We start from the raw sequence: 20,445 nt of genomic DNA, 5'->3' as shown, positions 1-20,445 counted from the left end.
ACAGATATCGTATATTAACGCATATATGTGGAACCTAAAAAATGGTACACATGAACTGGTTTGCAGGGCAGAAATTGAGACACAGATATAGAGAACAAACGTATGGACACCAAGAGGGGAAAGCAGCAGGGGGTGGGGCTTGTGGTGTGATGAATTGGGAGATTGGGATTGACATGTATACACTGATGTGTATAAAATGGATGACTAATAAGAAAATAAATAAATAAACATTTAATAAAAGCATCTTGTAAACAACAAGGTCTTACTATATAGCACAGGGAACAATATTCAATGTCTTGTAATAACCTATAATGGAAAAGAATCTGAAAAAGGATATATATATATATATATATCCGAATCACTTTGTTGTACCCTAGAAACTAACACAACACTGTAAACCAACTATATTTGAATTTAAAAAAATAATAATAATCTTGAACATGTTTTCAAGTCCCTGACCGTCTCACCCAGAGCATGAGGAGGCTCCTATTGAACTCTTAAGCACCCTCTTTCTCATGGCCCCCAGCTTTAACAGCATTTGGCAAGCACATTTCATAGTGTGTGGCTTGGGATCATGACTGCGATGTTTAGTTTATGTGTCAACCTAGCTAGGCTAGAGTACCCAGTTACTTAATCAAACACTAAGTGTTGCTGTGAAGGTATTTTGCAGATGTAGTTAACATCTACAGTCAATTTACTTTAAGTTAAGGAGATTACTCTTGATAATATGGATGGGCCTCATCAAATCAGTTGAAAGGCCCTAAGAGCAAAAATGAGGTTTACCTAAAGAAGAAATCCTGCCTCAAAATGGCAGCATTAGCTCCTCCCTGAGAGTTTTCAGCTTGCTGGTCTACCCTATAGATTTCAGACTTGCTGGCTCCCACGATCACATAAATTAATTTCTTGAAATATGTATGTCTGTGTTGAAAGTACCTTTCTGAGTTTTGCATCCTGTATTTTCACTCTCTTTATGGTGTCTTTTGATGAGCAGAAGTTCTTAATTTGAACTTGTGTTTATCAATCTTTTACTTCTCATAGTTTATAGTTGTTTAAATCTTTCCCTATTCCAAAGTCTTAAAGACATTTCCCTACATTTTAGAAAAAATTTTAAGCTTTTCCTTTCACATTTAAGTTCTTACTCCAGATAAAATTAAATTCTTTACAAATATGAAGTAAGACTCCAATTTTATTTTTTCCATATGGATAACCAATAATCTCAGCACCATTTATTGAATAGTGTTTTCCTCCACTGATCTGAATTTCCTACATTGCTTATCACACTTCCATATATGCGACAAATTTTTCCCTGTGTTTTCTACTATCCTGTCATTTTAAACCTAACATTCTACCATTGACTTCTCATGTGCTCACACACTATTTAAATCCTTTAGATCTGTCTCATATCATCAATTAACAAAGACTTGCCATCCTCTAACTGCCGTATCCAACAGCCTTCTCTTAGTTCCCATTCTTTTCAACTTCAAGGCAGTACTTAAAACATTTCACTGTTTCTTCCCTCTTAACACTGTCTTCTACTTTTTTTTTTTTTTTGATCTGTTATTTTCTTGGTTATATTTTTACTCTTTCTTGTCTGGCTCTTTGATAACTCTTTGATAACTCCTCTGAAATTTCTCTCTACATTTATTTCTTTGACAATTTCATCCACTTTCATATCTTCTATCATCACCTCTTTTCTAGCTCATCTACTCTCTTCAGAGGGAGGTCCACATCTCTAACGGGTGGTTAGATGTTTGCCACTTTCTTAAACTCAGCATAGGGCCTTGAACTCAAGATGTCAAAAGCTGACTTTAATCCCTTTTCTCAAGCCTAGTTCTCTTGATTATACATTTTTCACTGACATGACCATCTTGCTGGCCAAATCAGGTTCAAAAGTCATAGTTAGTTTCTTCACATTCCCTTCTCTACCACCTTCAACCAGTGGGCAAATACTACATATTCTCAACCATGTTTGTGCCAAGAAATCCTCACTTTTCCTTTTTGACTTTCTCCTTTTAGTTCAGAACTGTGAGGGGATCCCCAGGATGAGTCAGATGCCCAGTGATCTGAGTATCATTCAGTTCGGAGGTCATCAGAAATGAGTAATCAAAAATACAGAGTGAAGTAAGTCAGATAGAGAAAAACAAATACTATATGGTAACACATATATATGGAATCTAAAGAAAAAAATATGGTTATGAAGAACCTAGGGGCAGGACAGGAATAAAGACAGAGACATAGAGAATAGACTTGAGGACACAGGGAGGGGGAAGGGTAAGCTGGGACGAAGTGAGAGAGTGGCATGGACTTATATATACTACCAAAATAGATAGCTAGTGGGAAGCAGCCGCATAGCACAGGGAGATCAGCTCAGTGCTTTGTGACTGCCTAGAGAGGTGGGACAGGGAGGATGGGAGGGAGACGCAAGAGGGAGGATATATGGGGATATACGTATATGTATAGCTGATTCACTTTGTTATAAAGCAGAAACTAACACACCATTGTAAAGCAATTATACTCCAATAAAGATGTTAAAAAATAAATTTTTTAAAAAAAAAATACAGAGACTAACTGAAAACTAACATTCTACCCTGGTGGGATTTTTTAAAACTTTCTGTTTTACTATTAAATTGGTTTTGAATCAGTCTATTTCTCTCCATCTTCCTGTACCCATCCCAGTCTAGCAGTCAGCAGCATCCTTCTCCTGGACCATTCCATCAGAAGTTTGGCTAGCTTTGCATTCACTCAGGCCTGCCTGCAATCCAGTCTTCTCCACAGAAACCAGAGTGGTGTTTAAAAATAAAAATCTACACATATCCCTCCCCTGTTCAAAATATATATGTATGGCAATTTTTACACAGTGCTCAAGATAGGCTAGACACTCTTCTAAGCTCTTTTAACTAATTTAATTGATAAAACTTTATGTGTTGAGTACTATTATTATCGTCATTTTATATAAAAGGAAACTGAGGAACAAATAGGCTAAAAGATTTTTCCCTGGCACCACTGTCAATATGTGGTATATCTAAGATACATGAACCCAGGCAATCTGTTTCCAGAGTCTACTGTGCCTCTAAGAACATTTTGATGGCTTCTCTTTGTCCTTAAGAAAAGATGCAAAATTAGCCTGTTGGGATCTTAAGGCTTAAATGTTAAAGGAGAAGAGATTTGACCATCTACCTTCAGGAATAAAACACTGCAGAGGGAGATTGTTATGGGTTGAATTTTGTCCTCCCAAAATTAATATTTTGAAGTTCTAACACCTGTACCTCAGAATGTGACCTTGTTTGGAAATAGGGTTATTGTAGATGCGATTAGTTAAGATGAGGTCAGACTGAAGTGGGGTGGGCCACTTCAATAAGACTGAAGTTCTTATAAAAAAGGAAATTTGGACACAGACGTGCACACAGGGAGAACACCATGTGAAGATAAAGGCAAGATTGGGGAAGACATCTACAAGTCATAGAACACTAAAAATTGTCAGCAAACCATCAGAAGCCAGGAGAGAGGCATAGAAGAGATTTTCCCTAACAGCCCTCAGAAGGAGCAAGCCTGCTGACACCTTGATCTTGGGCTTCCAGTCTCCAAAACTATGACACAATAAATTTCTGTTGTTTAAGCCACCCAATTTGTGTTACTTTGTTATGGCAGCCTGAGCAAATTAATACAGAGGTTTCTCAAGAGGATTCATATTTACAACTATCTCAGGCATGAAGTCATAATTAAGGCTGTTAAAAACTTTAAGGAATTTCTCTTTCCTTTTTCTTGTTTTTCATCAATACAATTATTCTGAGGTACAATTGACAACATTATATTAGTTTCAAGTAATGATTGAAACGTAATGACAACATAATGATTCAATATTTGTATATATTGTGAAATGATCACCACAGTAAGTCTAGTTAACATATGTCACCACGTATAGTTACAGAAATCTTTCTTGTGAAGAGAACTTTTAAGATCTAATCTCTTAGCAACTTTCAAATATGCAATAGAGTATTATTAACTATAGTTGCCATATTGTACATTATAGCACATTTATTTTATAACTGGAAGTTGGTACCTTTTGACTCCCTTCACCCATTTCATCCACTCCCTAAACCCCCGCCGTGGCAACCACCAATCTGTTTTCTGTATCCATGAGCTTGTTCTTTTGGTTTTTGGGGTGGTTTTTTGTTGTTGTTGTTTTGGTTTTGTATTTATTTATTTATTTATTGGCTGCGCTGCACGGCTTGCAGAATCTTAGTTCCCTGATGGGAGATTGAACCCATGGCCCCCGCAATGGAAGCACAGAGTCGTAATCCCTGGACCACCAGGGAATTCCCTTTGTTCTGTTTTTAGATTCCACATAGAAGTGAGATCGTATGGTATTTGTCTTTCTCCGGCTGACTTATTCCATTTAGCGTAATGCCCTCAAGGTCCATCCCTGTTGTTACGAATGGCAAGATTTCCTTCTTTTGGCTGAATAATATTCCATTTTATATAAATATAGATCACATTTTCTTAATCCATTCATCTGTTGATGGACACATATTGTTTCCATATCTTGGCTATTGTAAATAATGCTGCAATGATGTGAAGATGTATATATTTTTTGAAGTTAGTAATTTCATCTTGTTCAGATAAATACCCTGAAGTGGAATTGTTGGACCATATGTTGGACCATGTATTTTTAATTTTTTGAGGAACTTCCATACTGTTTTCCATAGTGGTTATACCAATTGGCATTGCCACCATGAGTACACTTATCTCCACATCCATGCCAGCATTTGTTATCTCTTATCTTTTTTGATAATAGCCATTCTAACAGGTGTGAGGTAGTATCTCATTGTGGTTTTGATTTTCATTCCCCTGATTAGTGATGTTGAGCATCTTTTCATGTACCTTTTGGCAATCTGTATGTATTCTTGGGGGAAATGTTTATACTCAGATCCCTTGCACATTTTAAAATTGGATTGTTCATTTTTTTGGTATTAAGTTGTATGAGCTTTTTTCATATTCTGTATATTAGGAATTTTTAGCTTTGTGATTTCTCTATATTTATTAGATTCTTTAGTGATTAACAGTAAACTCCATAAAACGTAAGGAACAGGGACTTCCCTGGTGGCGCAGTGATTAAGAATCTGCCTGCCAATGCAGAGGACACAGGTTCGATCTCTGGTCCGGGAAGATCCCACATGCCATAGAGCAACTAAGCCCGTGCACCACAACTATTGAGTCCACATGCCGCAGCTATTAAAGCCTGGCGCCTAGAGCCGGTGCTCCGCAGCAAGAGAAGTCACCACAATGAGAAGTCTGCGCACCGCAACGAAGAGTAGCCCCCACTCGCCGCAACTAGAGAAAGCCCACGCACAGCAACGAAGACCCAATGCAGCCCTAAATAAATAAATAAATTTATTAAAAAAAAAAAACAAACTAAGGAACAGGTTGTTTGCCTTTGGGCATCTGAGGAAGAAGGAATTTATGGAAATTCCAAGACTCTAAAGCCAGTCTTGTTAAAGAAAATGACAAAGAATGCAAGGACAATGGCAACATAAAAAAGGAAAGACAAGAAGGCTACCCTTGGGGCCTCCGCCCCTCCCACACACAAAAACAGGAGAGGATAGGGAGCTGCCTAGGCATAACAGCCTAGAAGCTTCTCTGGTTTCCCAACACTTTTAACTCTTCTTGTCCAGAGAATTTTAGCCATCTTTTAGCAAGCCTCTTATGTCTCCTGTCTTTGCTCCTGCCATTTCTTCAGCCTAAGTGCTCATTTACCTCTTCTTCGAGTACCAGAGCCGGCACTAAGGGTGAGGCAAACAAGGCCCTAGGGTACAAAGTGTAAGGAAGCATCACTTTCAGGTGCCAACCCTGCATTTCCACCACCCTGGGAGTGAGAGCCTCCCTAAATTTTGCACCCTGGGTACCTGTTTAGTACAGCAAGGCTATTCACGCTTCAGTGCTCATCTACTCTTTCTCCATAACCCCAGTCAAAAGTAACTGCTTGTCCTATGTGCTACCATAACTCTTTGCTCATTTTTCTATTAATTAAAGCACTCGTGTCACCCCATGTCAAGATCTGGAGTCATCCTTGACTTTTCTCATTCTTTCACACCGCTCATTCAATCTGTCAAGAAATATTCTTGACCCTGCCTTAATAATATGCCCAAGTCTGACCACTTCTTACTCTCTGCACTGTTACCACCTTGTTCTGAGACCCTGGACATTTGCAGCAGCCTCCTAGTTTTCACTGACTTGCCCTCTCCCCGCGACAGCCCCCTCTCCAGGCTGTACTCCACAGAGCTGTCAAGGGGATCATCTTTTAAAATTTGAGACAGATCACATCACTCCCCTATCAAAACCCCCAACTGGTTCCCCACTTACTCAGAATAAGAGCAAATCTCCTTACCAAGGCCTCAATGGCCCTACCTGAGCCCGGCCAATCTCTCCAACCTGACTTCCTACCACGTTCCCTCTTTCTCTCTCCATTCCAATCACATTTATTCCCCTCCCTGGTGTTCCTCCAAGCCCACTCCTGCCTCTGGTCTTTGCCATTTCAGCTGACTCTACCTAGAAATCTGTTCCCTCAGAAAGTAACACATTTTACTTCTTAAAAGTTTTTCAGTTCTCTGCTTAAACAGCACATTCTCAGAAGCTATCTAAAATAGCACCCTCATCACTGCTATTTACATGGCTTTATCCCTTCACATTGCTTTGCTTTTCTTCAAGTACTTATTATCTGTATTTTATTATTTATTTGTACATTATAGGTCTTCTCCACTAGAATGTGTGCTAATGAGGGCAAGGATTTTTGTCTGGTTTTTTCCATGCTTTGTCTTCAGCGCCTAGAACTATGCCTGGTGTAGGACAAGAGAAAAATAAATATTCATTGGATGGATAGATGAATTCTGCTCAGTTTCATAGCTCGTTTGCATAATTGTTTTATCCATTACAAGCCTTTATGGTAACTGTCAAGATCTCACTCTGCTCTGTATTTCCAAGGCATCTAGCATAGTGCTCTGCATTTCATACATACTCAGTAAATGTTAAATTGAATCAAATCTACCTCTCTGTAACTTTTTCTCCCTTACTCTTATCCATCACACATAATTCTACAAGATTAAGCTACCTACAATCCAGGTCTGATCATGTTTCTGTACTATTACTGTAAAGCCTCCAAGGAATTTTTTTTTTTTCTTTTTGCGGTACGCGGGCCTGTCACTGCCGTGGCCTCTCCCATTGCAGAGCACAGGCTCCGGACGCGCAGGCCCAGAGGCCATGGCTCACGGGCCCAGCCGCTCTGCGGCATGTGGGATCCTCCCAGACCGGGGCCCGAACCCGCGTCCCCTGCATCGGCAGGCGGACTCTCAACCACTGCGCCACCAGGGAAGTCCTTTTCTGAAATTTTCATGAAACTATTGTTTTGGGAAATCTTCTGTTCATGAAATACAGATAGAGTGCATACATGTTACTTAACCCTCACAACTACCCACAAGACAAATAATACTCTTGTCACTTGACAGATGAGGAAACAGAGCCTCAGAGACGTTTAATACTTTTTCCCAGGGTCAATTACCTAATAATTGTCTGATCTATTTGATTCCAAGAATACAGCTGTTACACTACATTTTGCTATAATTTCCTTGGCATTCAAAGCCTTCCACAATATGGTCCGTATCTATCTTCTCAGTCTTACTCTTCTACTCCAGCCAGACACTACTATTAAACCACAGAAGTGTATCCTTCCTATGAAGTCTTATGTAAAATAGTGGAAAATGAGAATTGAGCAGTCAATAATAGGGAAATAATTTAAAAGAAAATAATATTTCACTCCAAGGACTGTTCATGAAATTAATATCTATAAGCTTACTTTGAAATACATCAAAAATAAGATGATTGATGGATGAATAGAGAGCTAGATATGCGACAAAGCATATATTTTTAAAATATTTTATTTATTTTTTTAATATTTTAAAATATATTAAAATATTTTATATTTTAATATTAAATATTAATATTAATAGTTTTAAAATATTTTATTTATTATCTATTTATTTGGTTGCACCAGGTTAATTGCAGCAGGTGTGCTCCTTAGTTGCAGCCAGCAGACTCCTTAGTTGTGGCTCACAGCCTCCTTAACTGAGGCACATGTCCTCCTTAGTTGCAGCAGGCGGGCTCCTTAGTTGTGACATGTGAACTCTTAGTTGCAGTATGCATGTGGGATCTAGCTCCCAGACCAGGGATCGAACCTGGGCCCCCTGCATTGGGAGCACAGAGTCTTAACCACTGTGCAGCCCCAGAAGTCCCTATAGTAAAATATTAACTATAATATTTATGAATCTAAGCAATGAGAACATGGGTGTTCATAGTAAAATGTTTTTGACTCTTCTTATGCTTCACAATTTTTATAATAAAATCTTAGGAAAATGTATTGAATAATAAGGAAAATTTTTATAAAAAGTAGTATATTTTAAAAGCATGAGAAAATTGTATATAAAAAGAGATTGCCCCTCCCCCCACCAAGAAAACTAATTTACTAAATTATTACTAGTAGATGTGTTTAGCCAGCATCATATGGGTAATTTTAATTTTTCCCTTTTGTATTTTTTAGCATTTTACAAATGTTTAATGAGCATGTTGTTCAATTCAAATTTAAAAAGTAAAGTGTTTTAAAAAGTAAAAATGCATAGTAAATTGCACTTTACAATCCTATAAAATCAGCAGGATTCATGAGAAAGAATAGGAATCATCAGATAGAGGCAGGTAGGTCAAATGGAGAATTGGCCCTAAGACTGCCTCCCTGCTTTGATAAATGTTACCTGAATTACTTATAGGATTGCACCCCCTACTTTATCAAAAAGAATCTGCTATTATCTCCTATTTTCATTTTTTTCCTTGATGATCAAAAAGGCCATTTCTAGTGGAACTCTCTCACACCCCTATAGGTCCTACTGCTTAGAGCTGAACCACATCCACATAGCCCTTGATAGCAACCATTCACTAGAATCCACTTTGTGTGTTAGTGGAGGCCTCCCAGTCATGTAGGCTTGAAGATTTGGTAAATACATCTTGGAGCTTTTTGTAAGAATATTCCTGGAATTCTGACTCCCTATTGTTAACATAAATAAATTCTCTACATCAACATGCCAGAATGGAGTTGGGCTTTGGAGCTAAGGTCAAGGGTAGGGTCAATCAGCAGGGGTCTTACAAAACCTCAGAGGCTATGACATCTCAGTGTAGGGTGAATTTTTTCTACCATAAAAGTGAGTGTTTGCAGATTCTTGAAACAAACAAACGTGACTTGGCATCTTTTTTTTTTTTTGGTCTCTTTTATGTAAAAAAAAACTCTCCGGCAATTATCAGATGGCAAACTCACAAATAAACATTCAGGCCTCATTTAATTGAAAGATAACTTTTCTCAGACTTAACTATTATTTTAATCAGGTAATTTTCCACCATATATCAAACAGAGCCCATTTAATAGATAAATTTAAGCACAAAAAAATTGTCTCTAAGGCAGTATCTTTGGAGAAACACTAGAGAATCAAGAGACTATAAAATTAATACCAAAAAAATTATTGGGCTTCAATTATGTACTTGGCACAATTTCAGTGTTCTAGTATCATACAGATTTACCCATAACTACAATTTGGTTTGGATTACCTGAGGAAGAAAATGAACATGTTCTTTAAGTTTGCAACTGCAATTATTTCTTCCTATTGAAACTTTGCTTTGCACTATCAGTAATCATAGGCAAAAACAATCTAGACTTGCCTTGGTTTCTGCAGCTAGACCCTTGGTAAAAAATCCTACATACTCCAGTCTTCCCTGGCTCTTAAATTGGTTTCTGTAAATCAAGTAACTAGGCATCTGAGGTAAATTAAATTTGGGGGGAGGGTAAGTTACCTGTTAATGACCTAGCTACGAAAATATCACTGTACATATCTCTTTCAAATTTCAGTAGGGTTTCCAGCCACCCTGCAAAGTCTTCCCTGACAACTCCCATTCAGTGATTTTGCCTTTTTCTGATCAGTATGTAATCAAATTATATCATCTATTGTTACTTACCTGGCCCATGTGTATATCTTATCACCCTAAACAGATTGCAAGCTCCTAGAATGCTAGAACTAATTCTTACTTTTCTTCTGAGTTACCTTAGACACATGATAGTTTCTCAAGAAATACTTTTGAATGACTCACAAAAGACTAGTTGCGTGGAATAGGGGGAAATAATCAGCCTAAAAGATTGGAAAAGGAACCCAGCCTTTCACCTTCTTTCTACCTTCAGAACTCCCTCTTTCTCAGCTTGTATGGCTAGCAATTCCCTCTTGGCAGTATTGTCTAGGGGTCCATGGTAAGCTAGGCTGCCTTTGCTCATAAGACACTGCTTGAACCTACCAACATTCCAGTGGATCAGGGAGAAGCTTATCAAATCAGCAGGACAAGTACATGTCATGCCCCAAATCTATTTGGAGATCAAATGGGCCTTACTCAATAATAAAATGGAAGCCTGGTTTTGTTTCTATTTGCTTGGCTTCAGATTAATTAAATACATTCCCCACAAGTACAAAGCAGCTGCTTTTCTGACATTCAATTAAATTGTCTTTCTCAAAGAGAAGCTGATCCCAGAGTGTGGATAGTTCTAATTATGTTTTAGCCTGTTTTATGGCAAAACCCTAAAAAAGTTGAAAAGGAAGAAAGGAAACTCCCTATCCCTCCCTGTCACTGATGATCCAGCCCGAATTTTGTTAGAGGACAAACTCTGTACTAAAAGGGTTTAAACAAACCCAGTAGCCACAAAGTGAGATTTTCCACTGTTCCCAGGAATTATCAATACAACTTTTGCTATGTATACATCTTTGATTGATATGGACCAATACTGTTAGATTAACTCATTGTTTTTGCCTACAAACAAACCAATGTGTGTTGATTGTATAGACAGCATGTTTTCAGCACTGCTATAGGCACTGTGGGGTATAGAAGATGAATAAAAGTATGGTTCCTCTCTTCAATGGATTTACAATCTAATAAAGTGTGATAAGACTAACATTGAAAACAACTGTGGGGGACTTCCCTGGTGGCACAGTGGTTAAGACTCCATGCTCCCAAAGCTGGCATCCCAGGTTCAATCCCTGGCCAGGGAACTAGATCCCACATGCATGCTGTAACTAAGAGTTCGCATGCCACAACTAAGGACTTGGCACAACCAACCAACCAAATAAATAAATAAATATTTAAATTAAAAGAAAACAATTGTGAACAGTACAAGGCATTATATATGATCCAGTGCTGACTTGGAGACCTTAGACTTTAACTGCAACAGAAATTCAGTGAAGGGGGAAAAGTCATAGGGAGTTTCAGTCATAAAAGAAGACTTTGTGAAGAAAATGGGACAGCAAGTGAACATTGAAAGCGGGATGGGATCTGAGGCAAAGGAGGTAGGTTGTCCATTCCAGTTTCAGAAAACATCATTTTGTTAATTCCTTAAGATGCCCAATTCTTGATTGGCAGAACATATATAAACAAATACACTTTCAATCACTGGGCTATTACCTTTTTTAAAAACTACCTTTAATATACTATTATTTTAGTGGTCTGTAAATAAATTTGCTCAATTTTCCATTTCCCAGTTGGTAGAGTCAGGTCAATAATTTGGCTTATTAGCTTTAAAGTTATTAGTTGTGTGCATATAGTTGATTAACAAATAAAAACAAAGTGGTCACTATGTGCAAGGCCCTTTTTTAGTTGTTGGGGATAAAATGGTGCACAAGTAATTAAGATGCCTGTCAAGTTTAAATGTGCTGGTGGAGACAGACATACAAAGAAAAACATGATTACAATTATAGTATGTGTCATCAAAGAAAAATATAGAGAGCTATGAAAGCATATATTAAGAAAGTCTAACTTAGAGAAGCAGTGACAAATTTCTTGAGAAATTGATAATTTAGGCTGAGGCCTGAAGCATATAGGAGTTAAAGGTAAGGGTAGCAGGAACAGATTACTTTAGGAATAGAGAAGGCAATTAATGTGGTTGGAGGTTAGCAGGAGATAAGGCTGGACAAATAAGTAGAGTTGGGTCATGCTTATCTATCTATATAATAAACAAATTATAAATTATAGCAAACTGAAATATTCAGCAGCCGTCACATTTAATTTTACTTTTTTATCACAAACTCTGATGAGAATTAAATTGCTCTTATGATAAAAACAACTTGAAAAGATAAAACAAGAATGTCTTGTTATTTCATTCATGATGACTTCCTTACAGTAGACATCTACAAGACATAAACAGAATTTTAGAATTCCAATTAAAGTAGTTATCTCTAAAATTATGAAATAAACTGGGAGAAATCATACTCGTAATAGGCAACATAGTGAAGCAATTAAGTGTATAGAATCTTGGAACCAGACTTCTTGGGTTTGAATTCCAGCTCCCATACTTACTCATTCTATGACATTAGGCAAATTTGAGCTCCAGTTTTCCTACCTTTAAAATGGGGATGGATTACAGCAAAAGCACAAGAAACAAAAGGAAAAATAGCTAAATTGGAGTTCATCAAAAGTAAAAACTTTTTTTCTTCAAAGGACAAAATCAAGAAAGTGAAAAAACCCCACAGAATGGGAGAAAATATGTACAAATTATATATCTGATAAGGGACTTGTATCTAAAATAGATAAAGAATTCTTACAACTCAATAACAAAAAGATAAATAACCCATTGAAAAATTGGCTGATGATTTGAACAGACATTTCTCCAGAGAAGATATACAAATGGGCAAAAAGCACATGAAAAGATATTCAGTATCATTTGCCATCATAAAAATGCAAATCAAAACCACATACGATACTACTTTACATCCACTAACATGGCTATAATTAAAAAGATGGACAATAACAAGTGTTGGTAAGGATGTGGAGAAATTATACTGCTGGTGAGAATGTAAAATGGTACAACCATTTTGGAAAACAGTCTGGTAGTTCTTCAGACATTTAAAGATAGAATTACCATATGACCTAGCAATTCTACTCCCAGATATATACCAAAGAGAAATGAAAATGTACATCTGCATAAAAACTTTTATATGAAAGTTCATGACAGCATTATTCATAGTAGACAAAAAGTAGAAGCAATCCAACCAAGTGTCCATGAACTGATGAATGGATAAACAAGATGAGGCATAACCATACAACAGAATATTATTTGGCAATAAAAAGGAATTAAGTACTGATATATGCTACAACATGGATGAACCTCAAAAACATTATATGAAGTGAAAGGAGCCAGTCACAAAGAACCGTATATTTATGACTCCATTTATATGAAATGTCTAGAACAGGCAACTCTATAGGACATACAGTATATTAGTGATTGCCTTAGGGCTGGTGGGATAAAAAGACTAGGGAATGACAGATAGGGGGTGTGCAGTTTATGGAGTGATGAAGATGTTCTAAAATGGATTGTGGTGATGGATTCACAACTCTAAATATATTAAAAGCCATTGAGCTGAACACTTTAAGTGGGTAAATTGTATGTATGTGGATTATAGCTTAGTAAAGCTGTATAAAAAAGTGGGGTTTCATTAAATAAAGTACTATGTTTAAAGGGCTGAAATAGTGCCTGACTCATAATTAGTGCTACGTAAGTGTTTGTTATCCACTAGAATATAAACTCCCCAAGGGAATGAGCTTTTTACCTGTTTTGTTACCAAGTTCCTGGCACACAGCTGGCCCTCAAAAATATTTATAAATGAATAAATGATCTGGAGAAATTAGAACTTATTTTTGTAAATGCAATATATACTCATAGCCAAAAAACAAAAAAAGCAGCTAAGAATGTGAAATGCCAAGTAAATGTCCCCTCACTCACTAATCCCACTATGCTGCTATACCCAGTGATCCATGAGATTTTAACTAGATTTAACTAGATTTTAACAACCAGCTTCTTATTTGGAATAGCTAGAGCCACACCTAATCAGATGCATCCTAGGGTTTGGAGGTTAAGGAAGTTTAGAAATATGTATTTAGGACTCGGGCCAGATGTGTGTTCCCTTCTTTGTTGCAGTTTGGTCCCCAAATTTCTGACTAAACCCAAGCTAAAGGCATAGTGTTAGGTTACCAATTTATCTTATACCATGAACTGAAGCATGTTCACTGCTGGAAAATAATCCCAAATACAACATTCAGTTATGTGCAAAAACAAGATAAAACAAAACAATATAGTTTTAGAAAGAATAGAATATTTCAAACCAAGTCAGCTTATTGGTGAAAGTGACAAATTCAGCTCATTCATTTATTTTTGCATCTTATTGAAACCCTATTAAAAGAACAATAAAGGGATTTTTTTGAAGCTAGAAATGCATTAGGACATAAAGGACCAGAAAGGGAACAACAGGAACAAAACTCTGGAAGCTGGAAACAGATGGATGTCTGGCACCTAACCTAGCAGATCTGAGAAAGCTAATTCCTAAACTGGCAGTGGGGAAAACCTAGAAGTAACTCAATTTACAAAGACCTTCCAAAAGACTTGGGAATTGGTGACATCAGGAATGGCTGGAAGTTGGGGCTCGAAATAGGAAGCTAAGTTGAAACTTTATGAAGCAGTTAAATTCTTAGATCTCTTCCTCAATTCCACATGGCTGGATGACTGTCTTCTCTCACCTGGCAAAATAGTGGAGGTTTATTCTTTGCAGAGGGTAAAATAGAAAGTCCCAGGCCTTAGGCACACCAGGTACAGCTGTAGGTGAGGGAATTATTCTGAAGACAGAGGTATTAAGTGAACATCTGTAAATTGCATGCTGAATGCTATAAGCCCTCTTTTCTCATTGAGCTCAGAGAACTCTAGCATCTGGACATTACCCTCTAGGAAGGTGATTAGAAGATCTTCTCTGGGGAAAGCAAACCTCTCCAAGAGGAAAAACATAAAGGTATTGATGGAGAAACCCCTCAAATGATTGACCTAGTCAGATCATCCTACACTGAAGCACTACCCACGTGCTCAGACTCCTGCCAGCTTCTTAGTGCTCTTCTCTTAAATGTGAATTCATAACTAAGGACCACCAGACATTAGAGAAGAGTCTCTGACATGAAGATAAAAACCAAAACAAATAAACTAAAAAAGAAACTTGGAGAAAACAGAACTATGCATGGAGATGAAAATGTCAAAGAATTAATAGCTTCAGAGAGATAAGAGAATATATTGAATATATAAAAGAACAGGATGATAAAAAGAGAGCTCTTGGAAAATGAAAATGTGATGGTATAAATGAAAACCTAAATAGAAAAATTGAAAAACAAAATTTAGAAACTCTTCCAGAAAGTAGAGCAAAAAAGCCAGAAATGAAAAATTGGAAAGGAAAGTTAAGAAAACTAGAGCACCAGCCCTAGACATCCAACATACACATCTAATACGAGTTCCAGAAAGACAAGAGAGAAAATGGAAGGACAGAAATCATCAAAGAAATAATTAAAATTTTTTTCTAGAAATGAATAATACAAAATTTTTAATTGAAAAGGCCCAGCACTGTGAATAAAAATACTCACCCCAAAGCATACCATTGTGAAATTTATTAAAATTAGGGGTAAAGAGAGGACTCTACAAGCTATTGGAGAGAAAAAAACAGGTCACATACAAAGAATCAAGAACCAGAATAGATTTAAACTTCTCAATAGCAACACTGAAATCTAGATGATAATGGAGAAATGCCTTCAAATTTTTGAGGGAAAATTATTTCCAAGTGATAATTCTAGATCCAACTAAACTATCAATCAAGTGGAAAGGTCAAGTAAACACATTTTCATTCATGTGGGGTCTCAAAGATTCACCTTCCATGCATTCTTTCTCAGGAAACTATGAGAGGATGTACTTCATTAAAACAAAGGGGGAAATCACAAACATGCAAGATATAGAGTACAGGAAACAAAGGATCCAACACAATAGAGAGGCAAACAGAATCCTCAGAATGATGATGAAGAAATAGTCCAAGATAATGCCTAGCTATCAAGGATAGATGAGAACAAGCCAGAAAGTTCAGGGAAGGATTCTTAAGAAGATTAAATTTATGGAACACCTGTTGCATGTCAAATGTGTTAAGAGATTTAGACAATTAGTGGAGACCTTGGAGTTGAATTAGTGAAAATATAGAGAAAACAAAGCAAGCAAAAGAAACTATACAATAATTAATCCTAAAGAAACTAAAGAGTGATACAGAAAAGAAAAAGTAATAATAATTTCCCTATATGGCTTGACTGTGAATAGTATTTGCATAATACATACATTATATTACATATATTATATAATTATGTATTATATACATTTATGTATAATATGGATCTAACAAAAATTACAATGTAACTGCATTGGGAGGATGGAGGGATGGGAAGGATGCAAGGATGTTGTGGGAACACAGGAGTCAGGGTGACAGAGAGCTAAATCTTTGTCCTCCATAATGGAGTTCCAATTACAGTGTCTAAAACTAAAAAAATCATAAAATAGTAGTATAAGTTTATTATTTACATAAATAGAGATAAATAGCAAAATTACTAGATAACAGGGGAATTAGTGGAAGAGAACTAATTTTCCTAATAAGCCTTATAGAACTAGTTGGCTCTTTCAACTATATGCGTGTATAAATATTTTTTAATTAATTAATTTTGACTGCATTGGGTCTTCATTGCTGTGTATGGGCTTTCTCTAGTTGCTGCGAGCAGGGGCTACTCTTCGTTTTGGTGCGCGGGCTTCTCATTGCGGTGGCTTCCCTTGTTGCGGAGCACAGGCTCTAGTTGCACGCGGACTTCAGTACTTGTGGCGTGTGGGCTCAGTAGTTGTGGCTTGCGGGCTCTAGAGCGCAGGCTCAGTAGTTGTGGCACATGGGCTTAGTTGCTCTGAGGCATGTGGGATCATCCTGGACCAGGGATGGAACCCGTGTCCCCTGCATTGGCAGGCAGATTCTTAACCACTGCACCACCAGGGAAGTCCCTGCATGCATAATATTGACAAAAGTAAAAGTAAAGTTTATACTGGTGCTGTGGAGGATAAAACATGAATAAGATCGGGTCCCTCAAATTGCTCATTGTCAAGCTGGGGGAAGAGAGATATTCAGCTATTGTGTATGAGACTAAATGTGACATGTGCTCTAAGAGGTTAGAATAGAAAGCTGTGAGAACCCTGAGGAGAGAGAAAGTACAGGCTTTAGAGATAAACAATTTGGAAATAAAACGTTTTTTAGTGTCAGGTCTGGAAGGAAATGGGGGAATTTTAGCAGGCAGAGATTAGTGTGGTGGGTATCCCAGGTAAAGGGATTGTGTGAGTAAAGGCAGACAGGCAGAAAAGCTATGCTCTTGTCCAAGGAGGAAAGCATAATCTGATCTGGTGGAGTATGCCGTGCAAGCAAGATGTGCTGAGAAATAAGGCTGCGGAGGGAAGTGGAGGACATACCTTTGGATGACCTTGAAAACTCCATTAAAGCTTTTGGAAGGCAATGGGAAATTGTTAACTTTTTGTAGCAGGGAATTGGTATGATCTGAGCTGTAGTTTAGGAAGATTATCTGGCAGCAATACATGAATTGAATTGGAAAGAGAAACAAAAAGAAGGCAAGGAAATAAGGAGGAACCCAATTCAATAACCCAGGGCAGAGGTATGAGGGTCTGAACTTGAACAGGATTGGTGGAAATTGAAAGGCAGGGATGGATAGGAGACATTTCAGAGGTAACAGTTAAACCTGCTTTTAACAATGTATTGGGACTTCCCTGGTGGTCCAGTGGTTACAAATCCGCCTTCAAATGCAGGGGATCTGGGTTTGAGTCCTGGTCGGGAACTAAGATCCTACATGCCACAGGGCAACTAAGCCTGTGCAGCCAAATAAATAAATAAATAAAATAAGACCCGATGCAGCCAAATAAATAAATAAATAAAATATTGGGACTTCCCTGATGGTGCAGTGGTTAAGAATCCACCTGTCAGTGCAGGGGACACGGGTTCGAGCCCTGGTCAGGGAAGATCCCACATGTTGTGGAGCAATTAGGCTCGTGTGCCACAACTACTGATCCTGTGCTCTAAAGCCCGCGAGCCACAACTACTGAGCTCCCATGCCGGAACTACTGAAGCCCACACGCCTAGAGCCCGTGCTCTGAAACAAGAGAGGCCACCACAGTGAGCAGCCCGCGCACCACAACAAAGAGTAGCCCCGACTCGCCACAGCTAGAGAAAGCCCGTGTGCGGCAACAAAGACCCAAAGCAGCCCAAAATAAATAAATTAATTAATTATTTTAAAAAAGCCAACTAGTTAATAAGCCTTAGAACATCCTGATTTTGTACAAATGCTTGATGTGTTAATATTTTCTTATATCTTATTTCAGTTGGCTTTTTAAATGCGTAGTTACTATACTGTTGACAGAGGACTTCAAAAAGAACTTAATTATGCTTTACTTTTTTCATCTCATCATTCTTGTGAGCCAAAATTATTTTTAAATAAATCAAGAGACAAGCCCACAGTTAACATCATACACCAAAGTGAAAAGCTGAAAGCTTTTCCTCCAAAATCAGGAGCAAGACAAGGATACCCATTCCCACTGCTTTGATTTGACATAGTATTGGAAGTTCTAGCCAGAGAAATTAGTCAAGAAAAAGAAAGAAAGGCATCCAAACTGCAAAGGAAGTAGTAAAACTGTCACTATTTGCAGATGACTTAATATTACATACAGAAAACCCTAAAGACTCCATCAAATAACTGTTAGAACTAATAAACAAATTCAGTAAACTTGTAGAGTACAAAAGCAATATCCAAAAATCTGTTGCATTTCTATACACTAATAATGAACTATCAGTAAGAGAAATTAAGAAAACGATCCCATTTATAATCTTATAAAAAAGAATAAAATACCTACGAACAACTTTAACCAAGGCAGTGAAAGACCTCCTCATAATAATAAATTGGCAGGTCTGTAACATTTAACCACTACCGGGGCTACACACCTAGTCACACTGACTTCAGTCTCTCCCATATTCCCAAATCTACCCATCATTCACAACATTGCCCGATAAATGTTCCTGTTTAATATTTAATCACCCATTCAAATTTATATAGTGGTTCCCTAATGCCTGCCCCGCCAAAATTACAAATGTTCTGCTCAGTATTCAAGGCCAACAACACCTGGTCCCAGTCCCAACACCTGGTCTGCAGCTTTGCTGTCGGTGACCTCTAACACCACACCTCCACTCCAATCTGCCTGACCTCCTTATTATCCCCTACTCTCAACAATGCACCCTTTGCAGTTCAGTGTTTTGCCTTCAGGCTTTTCCTACCTGGAATTCTCTCCCTTGACCTTCTCCCTTATTCAAATTCCTACCTACCCTTTAAGGCTGACTCAGTTTCTACCTTCTCCATTACCTCCTCTCCCAGGGACTTCAGAGAAAGTTGATCTCTGTGTTTGCTACTGTTATATAGCATTTAGAGTCTACACCATATAATTTGACATTTAACTATCTGTTTATTTTTACATGTGCTGCCTCCCTCTCCTTTCCAAGCAGGCTATCATTTCCTGGAGAACAAGTTAACTCTATCATGTACTTCTCCTGATTCCCTCTACCTTTACTCTCTGCATTAGTCAGAATTATTTTGGTTGCAAGTGACAGAATCCCAATTCAAATTAGCTTAAATGAAAAAGGGATTTTTTTTTTTTTACTCAATGTAAGTAAAGAAGCTATGGGTAGAGCAGAGTATAGAAGCACACTTGACCTCAGGTGTTTAAACAACATCATCACAAGTCACTCTCCATCTCTTGGCCCTGCTTTCCTCTGAGAAAATGAGCTCGGGGAGTATTAGCAAAGGTGGCCAGAAGCAACTCGGAAGGTACATCTTAAGGGCTTAGTAAACTGGGCAGAAAGAAGACATATTTTTCTCCCCTGTTTTAGAAAAGACCCAAGGCTTACTCTCATTGGCCTGGAGAGGATCACATACTCACTCCTGAACCAATCACAGCAACTCTGATTAATTAGGCCCCGGTCGCATGATCAAGCCTTGAACTGGAAAGAGGCGGTAGAGCCAGGGTCTCACGTTGATGCAGACCATGCCCACCGAGAAAGGTTCAGGTATACTATTCCAAAGGAAAATCTGGACATCGTTTACCCAAAGAAGTGGAAATGATTCTGGGCAGGCAGAAATAACCGATGACTGCAGACACGTCCCATGTCCAATGTCATTTAGAACATTATAAAAGCTCTTTCAAATAAGATCAACTTTCTGAGCTGTTAAATTGTATTTATTTTTGATAAATGCGTGGTATTTATTTTTGATAAATGCACTGTGGTAAATGCGTGGATGGGCAAAATGCGGCATCTAGGAGAGTGGCAAGTCATCTTTTTATTCTCCGTATGTAAACATTGGAAGTCATGGCAAGCATAACTTGTGGTAAAATAGTATCACCAAAAGAATTCTCTTTGCTTAAAGCAAATTTGAAAAGGGCTGATTAAT

The 20,445-nt window shown here is 37.8% G+C and overlaps 1 pseudogene; it reads left to right on the top strand.

The window, feature by feature from the left end:
• Positions 1–20,445, top strand: part of LOC117307742 (proteolipid protein 2 pseudogene) — a 108,698-nt pseudogene that overhangs the window by 12,245 nt on the left and 76,008 nt on the right.

This window comes from Tursiops truncatus, chromosome 13 (genome assembly GCF_011762595.2).
Source record: "Tursiops truncatus isolate mTurTru1 chromosome 13, mTurTru1.mat.Y, whole genome shotgun sequence".
NCBI lineage: Eukaryota > Metazoa > Chordata > Mammalia > Artiodactyla > Delphinidae > Tursiops > Tursiops truncatus.
This window is presented reverse-complemented; position numbering and strand designations above follow the sequence as displayed.